This window comes from Natrix helvetica (genome assembly GCF_964273705.1).
Source record: "Natrix helvetica genome assembly, chromosome: 4".
In the NCBI taxonomy this organism is placed as follows: domain Eukaryota; kingdom Metazoa; phylum Chordata; class Lepidosauria; order Squamata; family Natricidae; genus Natrix; species Natrix helvetica.
Window position 1 is genome coordinate 11,977,240 of NC_138550.1, and position 12,369 is coordinate 11,989,608.

Sequence of the window (12,369 nt, forward strand, 5' to 3'; positions counted from 1 at the left end):
CAGATTCTGGGAGACAGTAGGAGGGCTGGCCTGCTATGATCCATGGGGTTATGAAGAATCAGACATAATTTAGTTACTGAACAACAATAACAACCTTCATAATTGCTGAAAATCATCCATTTGGTTTCTTGCCATATTTAGGTAGCAAGCACAACATTGCAATGTCTATGGATTCTCAATCGTCCAGGTCACGGTTGTCCCAAAGGTGCATTTCCAAAAGGCAACTGGACTTTCTTGGGGGTTTTTTTTCCCCTTTGGAAAAAAGTTCTTTAGAATCGGAGAACCTTCTTGGATGAGAAGCAAAATGTTTTCAAGGGAAAAGCATCTTTGGGACAACGTTGGAATGTTAAGTCTTAACATATAGAAATATGCCCATATGTGACAATGTCTTGCTTGGCTCATCCCCCAAACTTTAAATGCACTATCTTGGTTTACCAAATGGGTAAAAGCCAATCATATTTTTTTTTGCATGTGATTCTAATTACAGCAATTTCACTTTTAAAACCATTAGTCTCCTATATTCTGAATTGTTCTCCCATAGTGATCAAAGATCAGTAATACACAAAAAGGGTCACCCAAATTGTTTTTTTGAAAGTAATTGTCAACTCGAGACACACAACTCACACCATATTCTGTCTCAGAGTTCAGCCTGCTTCCTTCTCTTTCGAAATAGATTATCTGGCCAAATATGAGAAGCTACATTCTGATTTTTACATCGACATCCTTCTCTATGAAATTTTCTGTTATTTCCGGTTACAACAATCCCAACATTCTAAGGATTTTATTTCTCAAAGCTTAAAGCAATATTCTGTCTCTGGATGTATTCCAGGTTTAATCTGCATTAAGTACTTAAAACAATGGTCAGATAATGCAGCTGTGTTACAAGAGGGTTTTTAAAAAGGGGGGGTGGGGGGAAGGGAAAGGACACATTATAATTAGCAGCTTTGTCACCATGGATGAAAAAGCAGAAATCACTTTAGCTCAAAGCTTTTTCAACTTGTATCATATCCTAATTGAACATCAGAAGCCTATGGCAACCCATCCATTAATCTGGATGGAACAATTTGAAGACACTCCAATGAAGTCAATTAAGGAGAGTTAGAAAGAAGGGGCCACTTCTTCTCACTGGAATTTGGTTCCATAAGAAATGTATAATGCTCATCTTAGATAGCACCCAAACAGGATTAAGCCAGACCTAAGCAACATTCTAGGGACGCGGGGTCTCAGTGGCTAAGAGACTGAGCTTGTCGATCAGAAAGGTCGGCAGTTTGGCGGTTCAAATCCCTAGAGCAGCGTAATGGAGTGAGCTCCCGTTACTTGTCCCAGCTTCTGCCAGCCTAGCAGTTCGAAAGTACGTAAAAATGCAAACAGATTTTCCCCCTTTTCACCCCCCCGCCATCTGTTTGTACAAAACTCTTTTAATTAAAAAAAAAATGCAAGTAGAAAAATAGGAACCACTTTGGTGGGAAGGTAACAGCGTTCTGTGAGCCTTCGGCATTGAGCCATGCCAGTCACATGACCACGGTCTTTGGACAGGGCTTGCTCTTCGGCTTTGAAATGGAGATGAGCACTGCGCCCTAGAGTCGGGAATGACTAGCACATATGCGCAAGGGGAACCTTTACCTTTAAGCAACATTCTGCTTACTGATAACTAGAGTTCTGCTACTTGACTTGATTTTGAGATTAACATTATTTTTCTTAAATAGGTAGTCCTTATGATTACAATTGGAACCAGAATTTCCATGCACTAAGCATGTCAGTTGCAATTAATTGAAAGATGTAACACAAAACACAAACTTTTAGGAAGTGGGTGTCGACCCTGAAGATGACATATACGTAGCCATATTTTATTGTAGCCTTTGTCTATTCTTTGCTTAGCTTTTTAGGTTTGCAAGCAAAGTGTTCTAACCTAAGCTTCCCAAGAGCATGAATCAAACTCCTGGACAAAAACCCCTTTTATTAATTTCCTGTGAATTCTGTTCCTTCACATCCAGTAAAGTCTTTCAAGGGAGGATTTACAGTCACAGACCTTATCTGGCTTGGAGAGCTGCCAGGCCGATATCTACAAAACTTGGCAAGGAATCCTGGAGAGTCACAAACCAATTAAGCGAACTAATTGTCTCCTGCAAACTCCACTCCCCCTTCGCTCCTCTTTTATTTCCTCTGGGAGGGGCCATTCATCGTCCACCTGTGGCCTTACTCCCAAGTCGACCCCTGTTCTTTAGCTGTTCCCTTCCTCTGGCAACTCAGTGCATGCGCACACTGGGAACAGGCTCCAGCTGTTCGTCTGCCTCACTGATGTCTGACTCTAAAGGCTGCTGATAACTGTCAGACGGCTCTGGCCCCCTATCTGCCTCCGACACAGAATCCTCATCAGAGCCTTCCCCAGACTCCAGGACTGGCCCATGTTCCTCCCCAACCTCCTCACTGTCCGAATCTGCTACCAGCTCTGCTGGCCGCTAGCGTGCCACAACACAAAGGAATTTAATGGTATTTCATGCTCACCACTCTCTAGCTGTCGAAATGGGGGTTATAGAGATAAAGGGGGAATGTTATGTTTAGGTGGCATTCTTTCCCGTGGGAACAGAGATGGTGCATGCAGTTGGAGGAAGGTGGAGTTTGGGGTCACCAGACTGATGGACTGCAAATTGATTGGAGATTGTGACTCAGGGGAGAAGTTTCAAACTTTTGCTTTTTATTGGGTGTAATTCTGCATCCTGGCCAGAGTCAGAATTACACCAAGTCCTTGCCAATTTAGTATATTATTTATTTATTTAATTTAGTTTGTCAAACATGTACAAGGTAATAGGTATAAATATAAACATGGACGTGAACACAGGGAATGGGCGCGAATAAATGGGGAGAGTAGGACAGGGACGGTAGGCACGCTGGTGTGCTTATGCAGGCCCCGTTTACGGACCTCTTAGGAATGGGGTGAGGTCTACGGTAGACAGTTTAAGGTTAAAGCTGTGGGGGTTTGAGGATATAACAACAGAGTCAGGTAGTGAATTCCAGGCATTGACCACTGTTTGGAGCGGTTTACCTTGAGTTTGTATCCATTGTTTGCCCGTGTATTATTGCAATTGAAGCTGAAGTAGTCATTGACAGGTAGGATGTTGTAGCAGACAATTTTGTGTACTATGGTTATGTCAGACCTTAATCGGCGTAGTTCTCAGTTGTCCAAGCCCAAAATTTGAAGCTTGGTGGCATAAGGTATTCTATTGTGAACAGAGGACTGGAGTAATCTTCTCGTGAAATACCTCTGGACGCACTCAATTGTATTAATGTCCGATAAATCGGTCTGGCAAAGGTTTTGTTTGCCCTAGTTTGCAATACAATGCTACCGAAGAAGAAGCTTTGCAAAATTATATTCCTAACAAACAGACTTTAATGGAAAATGGACGTCTTGGACTTTATTTCAGGGGATTTATTACTTGGAAGGTTGACATTGGGAAGCAACTGCCTTAAAATTGGGGCCCTTCGGTTGACCAATTGGGATCTCCATAGGAAGCAGTGATTGCACTTAAGGTAGGTATAATATCGCTGGAATGGCAGGTCCAACATTTTTTGGTCCATTGGGGATTAAACACATTACTTTAAACACATTACTAAGTGTTTAAAGCTAAAAGGATGCAGAATCTTAAACCTAATCTTTTGATTCTTAGGGAAAAAAACCACCCAAACCCCAGATCAAAACGGTTGGTCAATTCGCATCAGAGGTCTCATGCAGATCAAGATTTCTTTAGCCTTGTTTACGCACAGGTTCAGTATGATGCAGGGTTAAGATGCTAGACTACAGGTAGCCCTTGCTTTACGACCACAACTGAGCCCAAAACGCCTGTTGCTAAGTGAAACATTTGTTAAACGCATTTTGCCCCATTTTACAACTTTCCTTGCCGCAGTTATTAAGTGAATCACTGCAGTTGACAAGTCAGTAGCCTGCTTGTTAAATGAATCTGGTTTCCCCATTGACTTTAGAATAAGGGAGTTGGAAGGGACCTTGGAGGTCTTCTAGCCCACTCTGCTTGTGAGGAGGTCGCAAAAGGGATCACATGACCCTGGGACACAGCCAAGGTCATAAATATGAACCGGTTGTCAAGCCTCGTGACTTTTGATCACATGATCTTGGGGATGCTGTAAAGGTTGTAACTATGGAAAACAATCATAAGTTATATTTTTCAGTGCCGTTGTAACTTTCAACGGTCACTAAGTGGACTGTCGTAAGTCGAGGACTACTTGTAGAATCTGGAGACATGTGATCAAGCTAAACATGAGCACTAAAGTTCATTTTCACCCAGTCACTCTCTCTTAGCTCAATCTACTCCACAGGGCTGTTGTTGTTGTATTTAAAAAAAGAAGAAGAAATATTTTTTTGGGGGGGGGATTATTTTTTCAACTGTGAGATAGATTGCTTTGGAGAAAGAGCAGGTATTAAAAGAGAAAAATAAATGTAACAAATAAATAAGTCTTGGCCTTGCATAAATCTTAGGAACACTCTTAGGTAACAAAAGAGGCTGTTATAATCCATAGATTTGTTTGGAAACATTGCCCCCCAAAAGAGACAAAGATAATCCACAGAAGTTTATTGAAAAAGCAATGAATAAACAAACTTCAAGCCGCTTTATATTAGGCATGTCCAACTACAAGAAAGCAAGCTGCCGGTACAAATATTCCAGTCATGTCAGCTTCAAAGATACAAATAATTTGTAAGAGTCCCTGCCTACATTTTTATATATGCATAAATAAAATATGGGTTTTATTTTACATATATTGTAGCATGGGGGCCAGGAATGCGACTATAGCACTTACTAGAGGTTCAATAATGTGAAGCGCAACAGGGTGCAAGCTGAATTATGGAAATTAAAAATGGAAGTGCGAAAGCAGCATTTCATTACATTCAAGATCACTTAATATGCTATTTAGGCTGCTCAGCAGCCAATAAAAACAGGGCAGGGAGCAAAAATTCTATTTGCAGAGGAAGGCAATGGAAGAAAAAAAAAACACCCTCTGCTCACGTCACTCTTAAATAAGGGCCATCAGAATCTGGATTGTTGATACAGCAATCTTGCAAAAGTGAAGGTTTGTGCTTATAGCATGGCATTAGAATCCAGCATTGCAGGCTAACTCTGCCCATTGCCAGGAGTTCGATCCTCACTGGCTTAAGGTTGACTCAGCCTTCCATCCTTCCAAGGTCGATAAAATGAAGAGCCGGATTGTTGGGGGCAATAGGCTGGTTGTGTAAATTGCTTAGAGAGGGCTGTAAAGTCTATAGGAGTCTAAATGCTATTCATGCACTGAATTTAACCGTACTATGTGTACATTTTAACTTGCTGTGATATGGGAACAGGTAAGGCATGTTTAATGAATATAGTTAAATAACTGAGCACAGGAGTGTCAAACTCGTTTTTATTCAGGGCTGCATCAGGGTTGTGTTTGACCTCGGAGGGCCCGGGGGGGGGCGTGGCCAGCTCGACATCACTAGTTGAAGCTCCGTTTTTGGCCGCGACAGCCTCCTGCAGCCCTCTGCCAGCAAAAATGGAGCTCGGGGAACCTGTTGCAGCTGAAAAACGGAATTTGTAAACGGCCCTCCCAACCTCTGTTTTCGTTGGCAGGGGCACCGCGAGACGATCTTTCACTTTTTCCAGGGTGGGCCCACGGGGCCAGATCTAAGCACAATGCGAGTTTGGCACCCCCCGATTTAGCACATTGTGTAAATCTTACTACAGATAGTCCTCAACTTACAACCATTCATTTAGTGACCGTTCAAAGTTACAACGGCACTGAAAAAAAGTGACTTATATGATCATTTTTCACACGCACGACGTTTGCAGCATCCCTGTGGTTATACGCTCAGAGTTCGGGTGCCTGGCAGCTGGTTCATATTTATGACGGTTGCAGTGTCTCGGAAGTAAAAAACCAGCTTCCGGGGGAAAACATTGTCAGTTGTGGTCATGTGACTGTGGGTCATTACAACGTCTGTGAGAATGGGCCAGTTGCTGAGCAGCCAAAGATGCAGTCTCATGACCTTGGGGTGGGTGGATGGTCATCAAAGCTTCAGATCCAGGTAGTAAGTACTTTCTGGAGGATTTATTGTAACTTTGAACAGTCACTGTGGCCAGTCATACCTCCGTTTCCCTGAAAATACAACCTCCCCGGGTTATCGAGAAAACAATTGTATTGGATGTATTAGTAATAAGCCCAGATCTGTTGATGTGTCCCAAACCCTTTCCAGAGGTTCTCTCTAAAGACAAAAGAAATTAACGCAACAGAAAAATAAAATAGCAGAGTGAAATATGAACTATATTTCTTTGAGCCCTGGTGGCGCAATGATTAGAATGCAGTATTGCGGGCTAATTCTGCTGACTACCAGGGGTTCAACCCTTACCAGCTCAAGGTTGACTCCATCCTTCCGAGGTGGGTAAAGTGAGAACCCAGATTGTTGGGGGCAATATGCTGATTTTATAAACTGCTTAGAGAGGGCTGTAAAGCCCTGTGAAGTAGTATGTAAGTGCTATTGCTACCCTGTTTTCCCGAAAATAAGACTTCCCCGGATAATAAGTCCAATCGGGCTTTTGAGTGCATGCGCTAAAATAAGCCCTCCCTGAAAATATTGCAACATAGCAGCAGCCATGAGGTGACCACGCTTGCTGCCTCCTGCACCTCAAAAATAATAAGACCTCCCCGAAAATAAGGCCAAGCCCTTATTTCAGGGGTCAAAAGAAAATAAGACCCTGTCTTATTTTCAGGGAAACATGGTAAGTCAAGGACTATCTGTACCACACTGGAGAAAAACCAGGAGAAATCCCCACTTAGCCAAGATGGTGGCTAAGGAACACTTGCCCAATGAGTTTGGAATATCCATGCTGAGCCTAGCTTACCTCACAGGATTGATGCGAAGTAAATAAGCAGATGACTTTCTGACTTGTGGTTCAAATGCTTAGAAAGAAGACAGGATGAAAACTCAATTACTTTCTTATGGTCGACATGAAAGCAGACCTTCCAACTAATGCCACTGCATTGAGGCCATAAAAGTGCAATCTGTATTGCCATTACCAGGAAAATGCAAATGCAAGAAACCATTTCTGCTATCTCAATATTTCCAATAAACTCTTTATTTTTCCTCAGCATTTAAATATCTGCCTTTTCTCTTACTCTGCCTTCTGCCTACTGCGCATGCCCAAGATAGTGTCCTGTCGTATTTGAGAACTTTGGGGAGATGATTTTCCTTCTCGGGGTATGCAGAGGGTACCCTATCCCATCGTCGGTTCCAGGTCCAGCTATGGGAACTTTCTGGGACCTCAGGGGGTACCCTTGAGCTGCGATTTCCTGCCCTGTAGCCGGAACGTTGTGAGTGAAACGGGGCAGTTGGCGGTGAATGAAGAATGGAGAGCATTTTTCTGCTGCTGGCGTGGGTGTGGGTGGCAGGGGCGGGGGCAGGGCTCCCTACCTGGGGTTTCTGCCGCCGTCGCTACCACTGCCCACGCCATGGTATTATCCCGGTTGCTCCCCCTGCTTATGGACGTGATAGACTGGATTAACGGGGGAGTGGCTGAGGCGGCCAGCATGGGCATTGATGCCAATGGAAGATGGCAGTTCGTGTTGACTGGAGGGCAGAGATCAATCCTGAGGCGCCTCACTTGTGGGGTGCCCCAGAGGTCGGTTCTCTCACCCCTCCTGGTCAACATATACATGAAACCGCTGGGCGAGATCATCCGGGGTTTTGGGGTATGGTATCATCAATATGCTGATGATACCCAACTTTTCATCTCTACCCCAAACCACCCAAACGATGCCCTTGCCGTGATGTTCCGATGCCTGGAGGCTGTACAGATCTGGATGGGGACAAACAGGCTCAGGCTCAACCCCTCCAAGACTGAGTGGCTGTGGTTCCCGTCATCCCGATGTGTGCATCTTGTATCATCTTTGATGATAGGGGGAGAAATTTTAGCCCCCTCAGAGAGGGCCCGCAATCTGGGAGTCCTCCTGGATACGCGGCTTACTTTAGAAGAACACCTGACAGCCGTGACCAGGGGGGGGGCTTTACCAGGTTCGCCTGGTATGCCAGTTGCGCCCTTTCCTGGACTGTGCCCTGTGCACAGTCACTCACGCGCTCGTCCTATCTCGCCTGGACTACTGTAACGCTCTCTACATGGGGCTATCCTTGAAGAGCACCCGGAGGCTTCAGCTGGTCCAGAATGCGGCCACGCGGGTATGTCATGGGGGTACCTAGGTGCTCCCATGTTACAGCTCTTTTAGGCGGCCTGCACTGGTTGCCAGTTGTTTTCCGGGTGCGATTCAAGGTGTTAATTATGATCTTTAAAGCGCTCCATGGCTTAGGCCCAGGGTACTTGCGAGACCACCTACTGCCACCAGTAGCCTCCCACCGTCCAGTACGATCCCACAGAGTTGGCCTCCTCAGGGTGCCGTCAGGCAGGCAGTGTCGGCTGGCGACCCTCAGGGGGAGAGCCTTCCCTGTGGGAGCGCCTTCCCTTTGGAATGAGCTGCCCCCGGAACTTCGTATAATTCCCGACCTCCGGTCCTTCCGGCGCGCCCTAAAAAGTTGACTTTTCCAGCAAGCCGGCCTGGCCTGAATAAAATAAATTATTAATTTTAATTGTTAATTTAATTTCTAAATCGCATTGTAAATGTCTATTGGTTTTTTTGGATATTCTATTTAATCTTGCTTTTAACTTTTGTAATATGTGTTTTTATGTTGTATGCCACCCAGAGTCCTTTGGGAGAAGGGCGGCATATAAGTCCAATAAACCTAAACCTAAACCTACTCATCTTCCTTAGGCTAGAATCTTGTTTCTTTGCAAAGAAAGCTGTTGCTTCTCTCAAGATTTACAAATGTTTGCTCCCCAGAGTCATACAGCATCCCTGATTCTCCACTTCTGGGAATCAATCTTAGATCCCCGCAAATCCACCTAAAACCTTCATTGGACCGCACACCTCTGAATGAACGGCTACTTTGGCAAACAACATCAAGTTCAACTTTCACCAGGGTGCCCTCCAGAGGCCCTGACCTACAACCTCCAGTCCCCAAACCATTCAACCTGTGTGAATTGCGACTGAAGGAAGCCGAAGTCACTGTCCCAAAAGTGATTTTTCAGAAGGCAACTGGTCTTTCTTGTTTTTTTCTTTGAAGACGTTTCGCTTCTCATCCAAGAAGCTTCTTCAGCTCTGACTGGATAGTGGAGAATTGAAGGATTTATATTCCTTGCAGACAGCTGGTCATTTCCATCCTTTTAGAGCGGCGTTTCTCAACCTTGACAGTTTAAAGATGTGTGGACTTCAATCCCCAGAATTCCCCAGCCGGTTGGGGAATTCTGGGAATGGAAGTCCAAACATCAAGTTGCCAAGGTTGAGAAATGCTGCTTTAGAGGGTCACTGAAGCACTTGGAGGTTTATCTGTGTTCTCGGGGTCACCTGAGAGATGCTCCTGATTCCTGTAGTCTGCAATTTTTTTTTCCTTTGGAAATCCATTCCTACTCCCACACCATTCAAAGGGGGTTCATCCCCAATTGTATAGTTAAATCCTTCCATTCCCCACCATCCATTCAGAGTTGAAGAAGCTTCTTGGATGAGAAGCGAAACGTCTTCAAAGAAAAACCAGAAAGTCCAGTTGCCTCCTGAAAAAGCACCTTTGGGACAACCATGACCTGGATGAATCTCTATAGACAACAATCGCTGTGTTTTTACTATTCAATTCAAATTCAGAATAGAGCTGGAAGGGACCTTAGAGGTCCTGTAGTCTAACCCCCTGCCGAATCAGGAGACCCTATACCAGGGTTCACCAACCTTTTGGACCTCAGGGACCCCGAAATTCATAATTTTAAATCCCGCAGACCACTAATATAATCTGCCTAATGACTGGGTGGGTGGGTGTGGCTACATTGTCATGTGACTGGTGGGCGTGGCCAACTTGATGTCACTCACGTCAAAGAGCACCTCACCAGCCTCTACTCACCCCTCCATTTCCACTCACTCCTCACCTGCCCGCCCGGATTCCTTAGGGTCCCAACAAGAAGCAGTTGCTGGAGCTAAGCAGCCACCATGAGAAAAAGTTGGCCAAACAGCTGCCTCAATTTGAGGAGGAGGCTCAGCGGAAGCATCTCACTGAGCATCAGCTTTCCAAGCAGAGGAAAGAAGACCTGCGGGAGTGCAAGGTCAGGTACTTGGAGGGTCAGTGGGCTGAGATGGTCAGCCAGCTCCAGGCCATATGGTCCCACTGGAACGAGGCCCTCTGGCTCTTTGCCACCAGCGGTGCTTCCCTCCAGCCTTCGCCCAAAGCCCCAAACCGGGAGGCCGAAGCAGACCCCAAGTCGGAATTTCTGCCCCCTTCGGACCCACACAAAAAGACCCCAAAGGGGGAGACTCTCTGCAGCAACACAAGCATACATTGCATGTATCCAACCCAGGGGCCATAGTTTGAGGCCCCCTGATTTAGTGCAATATAAAAAATGCTAATAATTTTTCTGCGGAGCACCCAAAAAAAATTTTGTGGACCACCAATTGGTGACAGCTGCCCTATACCATTTCAGACAAGTGACTTGTCCAGTCTCTTCTTAAAAACCTCCAGCGATGAAGCACCCACAACTTCTGAAGGCAACCTGTTTAATTGTCCTCGCAGTTAGGAAGCTTCCCCTTAATTTTCCAGGTTGCTTCTCTCCTTGATTAGTTTCCCTCCATTGTTTCTTGTCCTGCCTTCTGATGCTTTGGAAAATAAGTTGGACCCCCCCACCCCCCTACTTCTCCCGCGTGTAGTACAACACATCTTCAGCGTGTAGTAGAAGACATTCCACCCCTCCCCGCCTTCTACTCCAGCCACGTTTCACCCATCCTGTTCTGCGCATTCGGCCCGGACAGCGCGCCCTGATTGATTTATGACTCCGTGCGTCACGGGAACGCCGAACACGGATTGACACAAACACACAAACGGCCCCGGAAAGCGTGACCTGCATCTTCTTCTTCTCCCTCCCCAATTCGAGAGCGAGGGGAGGGGGATCCCGGGCGCCTGGAATCCCAACTCTTTTGAGGAGGAGGCGGGTAGAGAGGAGAAGCCACCGGGAGCTCGGAAAAAGGGGAACGGGCGGCGATCGGGCCACGCCAGCTGCGAGCTGGGGAAGTTTCCAGCGGCCCAAACTCCTGCGAGCCGCCGGAGCCTCGCTCCGTCCCGTCGCCAACTCTCTTTCCAGGAGAGACGCGGGACGTTCTCGGCCCTTTCTGGGCATTCGCCCTGGCGGCCCATTTTGGGGAAGCCGCGCCCGCCTCCTCCTCTTCCTCCTCCCTCCAAGCGCAGAGAGAGAGAGACCGCTCCGGAAAGTTCCGCTCGGGCTCCTTCTCCGCCCCCAGAGAGGCCTCGTCCGCCACCCCGCTCGCCCGTCTCCTCCGAAGGAGCGCCTCCGCTTTCCGGCAACGCGCCCGGCTTTCAGGAGCGCCTTGGCCAGCCCAAACTTCTCCTCAGCCCGCCGAGCTGCCTGCCTTCTCTCCAGTCCCGGCCGTTCCAGGCGCAACTCCGAGCCGGGAGGGGGTCCCAACCAGGCGCAAACCCACCCCAGCCGGACTTCCACCCCAAACCGGGCACTTGCCCGCCTCGCCCGCCCCGCGCGGAACTCACCGGCGCGCACGTGCTGTGGCGCTTCCCGGCCGCTGCCCGCCAGGCTCGCCTTCGCCCGGGAGGGACGTGGCAGAAACGAGCGGCTGCCACCGCGGCTCCTCCCCAGCCCAGCTGCGAAACGCGGGAGACGCCTCCCGACTCCGCTCGAAAGCCGCAGGCGGGACGCCCTCTGCCGAGCGAGGGCCGCCTTGAGCCGGCTTACCCCAGCGAGGACGGGCACCTTGGCCGGGTAGCCGGTCCTGGCGGCTGGCTGGCTGACTGACTGGCTGGCTGGCTGGCTTTCCTGTTGTTCCACCCGCGGCGCGGCATCCTTTCCCGCCGCCTCCTTTTATTATTAGTAGTATTAGTATTACTATTAGTATGTGGTTAATCTTTGTTGAGATTCACAGCCTTTGGGGCTGGTTGGTAGCTCGACAGCTCGACTCCTAGCCAAGGACTATAAATAATAATAATAAATAATATATAAAATAAATTATTGTATTATTATCATTATTATCATTATTATCATTATTATCATTATCATTATTATCATTATTATTATTATTGCATCAACAGAAGTGTATCACAGCGGCCAGTTGTTTCACCGGATTTGGCATTAATTACTAGTCGGGCCCCACCCAGGGGCCTAGGACGTCATAACATATTTTCATAATATGTGTGCAGATCCAAGCAGTGCAGCCTTTTGCATTTGACTATTATTATTATTATTATTATTATTATTATTATTATTATTATTATTATTATTATTA

General features: G+C 46.7%; 1 protein-coding gene across 2 annotated transcripts in view; it reads right to left on the reverse strand.

Annotated features, from left to right (window-relative positions):
* The window catches only part of SMCO4 (single-pass membrane protein with coiled-coil domains 4), a 73,078-nt gene extending 61,194 nt beyond the window's left edge, over positions 1 to 11,884 (reverse strand). Inside the window, exon 1 of one of the 2 annotated variants that reach the window (XM_081950725.1) lies at positions 11,621 to 11,884. The gene's annotated coding sequence lies outside the window, so the exon portion shown is untranslated. The remainder of the gene's footprint in view (positions 1 to 11,620) is intronic. The other variant, XM_081950728.1, reaches the window with a different exon arrangement.
* Between the last annotated feature and the right edge of the window lie 485 nt (positions 11,885 to 12,369).